General features: G+C 47.5%; 1 protein-coding gene across 6 annotated transcripts in view; it reads left to right on the top strand.

Annotated features, from left to right (window-relative positions):
• Positions 1-204: 204 nt before the first annotated feature.
• The window catches only part of pak1 (p21 protein (Cdc42/Rac)-activated kinase 1), a 34,426-nt gene continuing 30,648 nt past the window's right edge, over positions 205-3,982 (top strand). Inside the window, exon 1 of one of the 6 annotated variants that reach the window (XM_081715825.1) lies at positions 205-355. The gene's annotated coding sequence lies outside the window, so the exon portion shown is untranslated. Of the gene's footprint in view, positions 368-3,982 lie in introns of all 6 variants that reach the window. The other 5 variants (XM_035525237.2, XM_081715830.1, XM_035525239.2 and 2 more) reach the window with 5 other exon arrangements.

Here is a 3,982-nt window from a genome sequence, read left to right as displayed (position 1 = left end):
TAAATCGGCTGACATAGTTTAATAACGTCACTGCTGCTCAGCTCGCCTGGATGTGGAAAGATCTTAGGACTTCTGTAAAAAAAAAAAGAAAAAAAAAAGCCCCGCCTGCAAAGGTCCAGCGTGCTGGACAGACACGCGGAACATATCCAGCTGACAGACCGAATTTGGAAGTGACCACTAGCAGACTTGCACGGTGGGCGGGCGCTGCGGTGCAGCAGGGTTGTGTGTGTCGCTCACAATAGCGAGCAACAGCCAAGTTGGAGGTAAATGAGAGAGGGGAGCGAGTCGGTGTGTTAATGCGTAAATGAGAAAGGGACGATCCTTCGGCAAAATTTCCTTCGCTTCATTCTTAGAGGTGAGTGACACGGTGAGTCCGCGCCCCACACGGTCACGCAGTGACCCCAAGAGTCCACCGATAGTTGAGGAGGAACAGTAGGGAAATGCTACACGAGACGATTCAGTGCCAGTCAAGGAGCGGTCACGTTAGAAAACGTCCAGCTGGCTTTATTGTACATGCATCTGTCAGTTGGATTGAAGCACGCAAAGTTGACGACTAACAAAATGGATGCAAAATGCAGTTGCGTTGCTTTTATCTGGCGTGTATAGTCATTGAAACCCTTCCGCGGTAGTAACCTGCTATCTGCCGTGTAGTGTGCGCGGTTTACTTGCTCTTCCAGCGAGCTACTCATTCCCTGCTTACAAAATGAGGATCTCCTTTGCAAAATTTCAGCGAGAGATATTTTTTCAGTTGAAAATCATTTTTACCTGACGACTGTTTAGAAATATTTTGCACACCGAATGGTGTTAAGTTTATATCAATTGAGTTAATCATCTACATTATGTTAGTGCTCTCATATTAAACCTGTTTCTGTCTATTCGTCTATTCGCTGGTGATGAGCGCTAGGCAAACCGTGCGATACTGTGCGTCGATTTCTTCGTCTCTGCGCACGATTTGGTTCCATGTGGCTGCTCCTGGGCGTTGTTGGAGCCCATAATTTCCACGCCGTCGGGCGTAACGGACTGGCCCGGGGACGGAGCACCCGCCGCCAGCCGTCCCAGTGCACTCTAACACAAGCAAACCAGTCCCGTTTTGCAAGATTACCTGGTTTTGTAAGTGGTCGAATATAGCCTACAATTATTAGGGTTTCTGTAATTGTTTCCGCCGCTTTGGACGAAATGATAAACACGGACACGACGTCTTGCTAGTTTATTTCGATCGAAGTTTCCGAGCCTGAAAGTAAATTAAATCTGATTTTGCACAAAGGTGGTTTAGAAGTAGTTTACGCGCTGAGCTGTGCTTTGTGTCAATTGTATTATTAATAGACATTATGTTAGTTCCCATGTTAATGCTGTTAATTAGAATGGAATTATGAATGAAACTTCATCCAAACCTCTGGAGCTATCCTCTTGCCACGGTTGGGAGTCCTTAGCAGCCAGCTGTGTTGCACCTGTTCTTTAAAGTGTATTTTACCATCATTTATTTTTTCTTTCTTTCTTTTGTGTGTATGAGAGACATAAACACTATTGTTTGCTTCTAGGATGTGACTGAGGTATTTCTTGTCTTCTCAAGAAAAATGTATGTAGTAAATAAATAAATCCCATTTTCTATTGAGCTGGAATTTAATATTCCTTAAGGCCCAATCCATGAACTGGGATATGTTAATACGCTCTTGTGTTGAGTTGAGTTGAAGAGTCATCTGCTTGGGGTGAAGTGGGGGGTGGGTGGCCTGATAATGGTTTGGTTTTAAGGGTCAGGGACAGAGAAGGGGATCAGTGATTTGGTAATGAGGAGTCCCAAGGGGCATGCGCATATGCTTGTCGTAACACCCCGTATTTCATCCTGAAATGCACCCACCTACTTGCACGCCCTCCAGATGTGCACTTGGCCCAGACCGGCGTGAGCCGTGGGCAGCTGTCGAGATGCGAACGGGGTGGGAAATGGAGTGGCCGCTGATCTAAACCATTGATATGATATCGCACACACGGTTGTGTGCCTGTGATTGTGGTTTTTGGGTCAGTTATTGGGTCAAAAACCTTTTCACTGCAGCTTGTCCATATTGGCCCAGTCCATCTCCATCGTTTGCTGGTGTTTCCAAAGAATTTGCTGCAGGCCTGGAGTTTGAGTGAATCGGTGCTAGAGCTGACCTATCAGTGATCAGTTGCCTTTTCCAATTTAAAATCACTAGAACCTTTGGAAAATAGTGGCATGACAGGATCTCCTTGGTAACCTGGTAACCTGTTGTCGCTATTGAAGTGTCTGTTGTCGGCCAGAGGAGGATGGGCCCCCCCTTTGATACTTTATTCCTCTCAAGGATTCTTCCTCATTCCCTGGAGAGTTTTCCCTTGCCACTGTCTCCCTCGGCTTGCTCAGTGGGGGTTGGACACAGAGATGTGTAAAGCTGCTATGTGGGAACGGCTGTTGTAAAAAGCGCTATATAAATAAATTCGACTTAACTTTGACCTGGGTTAAATAACCTGGATTAAAGCCACACACAATGGTTAGTAACCACAACATTTGCAACAAATATACTTATGATCTGCAGAAAACATGTCCAGCCCCGGTTGACTGATGGCTGGGTTCTTTTGTCGAGTGTCCCACTGTCCTCTTCTCTAACCAAACATCCCTTTGATCAAACTCATCTTTGCTCCCGCACACACTCACACGACGTCTGCTGGCAGATGGGAACGGCTCAAAGCTTTCTCGGCAGACTTCAGCTTAGTCTGGGATTTAGTACAGTATGCTGAATAATTAATGAAGTAACCTCAGAGATGGGACACATTATCATTGTATACTTGTGACCCATGGTGGATCCAGCAGTTTATGAACTACAACTATGAATTCAAGGTTCTAAGTGTAGTCCAATTCTTGCTGTGAATGACCCGTTTCATATCTAGCTGATGTACTTCTGTTCAGGGCCCTTCACATTATAGAGATGTAAGATGTAAGGATGATGGCATGGTATGGAAATGATCCCATAAAATAGACTTCTGAAACCATAAATAAATGTATTTATTTAAATTTAAAAAGAAGATAGGATTAATTACCCATAAACAACAGCTCTCTAACAGTTTCCTAACGTTTTCATGCTGTTGGGTGCTTGCTTTATTTTGTCGGGCTCTGCACCAACGCTCTGGTATTTGATGGCCCTGTGTTCCTGAGGTCCTTATGCAGTACCTGCCGTGCTACAATCAATGCTTCCGTCTCTGACCCGGACGGGCATTTCCACGCGAAGAGGGCTGAAGCCATCCTGGACATGGTTTTCTGAGCCCCTCAACCACCTCCCATGATCTCTCCAGGGCCTAGGTCCTGTGCTCCACATCACTGCGTCTCCGTGTCTCCGTGTCCCCGGTGACCCGTACCTGCTCATCAGCCCGGCTAGTTGAGCAGCAATAACAGCATCGGCTATAAATATCTGTCGGCCTTTCGCCTCCGGGGCCGAGCTGTCTCAAGTTGGGCGTCCCAGTCAGCAGAAAAAGGTAACGGCAAAAAGCGCTCGGAAAACCCTGAGAGCAGAGCGGTGCTGCTGACTGCTCTCGTCTGCATGCAGCGTGACGCTTCGCAGGGGTTGCTTCGGCCAGGCGGTGTTCAGTTTCACCAGTGTGCTGTGTGTAGTGTGCCTGCTTGCTCATGAAATCTCCAAAGTTTTGCACGGCAGCGTTTCGTTGTGTGTCCACTCAGTCTCGCTGCATTGTGAATTGCGACTGTCCGTGTGCAGCCAGCAAAGTTATGCAAGTCTTGTGACTCTCCAAGTCCTTGACAACCTTTTAATCAGCATCCGTCAGACGTCAGTACGGGAACTGAGAGGCCAATTTGTCTAGAGCGCCTGTTAGTGAAGCCTGAGGCCTAGCGTCGCCCGTACGGTTCCACCCCGTTAGCCAATCACCCGCTCGCGGCTTTGATCCGTTTCGCTCCCAGACACGCCCGCACGTTAGAGGGCAGATGAGCGGCAGGCCTGCGGTGGGACGCCGCGAGCTTTCGAAG

Source organism: Electrophorus electricus, chromosome 6 (genome assembly GCF_041902795.1).
Source record: "Electrophorus electricus isolate QZ-2024a chromosome 6, ASM4190279v1, whole genome shotgun sequence".
Classification (NCBI taxonomy): domain Eukaryota; kingdom Metazoa; phylum Chordata; class Actinopteri; order Gymnotiformes; family Gymnotidae; genus Electrophorus; species Electrophorus electricus.
The sequence above is the reverse complement of the archived record's forward strand: the minus strand, read 5'-3'. Positions and strand labels throughout refer to the sequence as shown.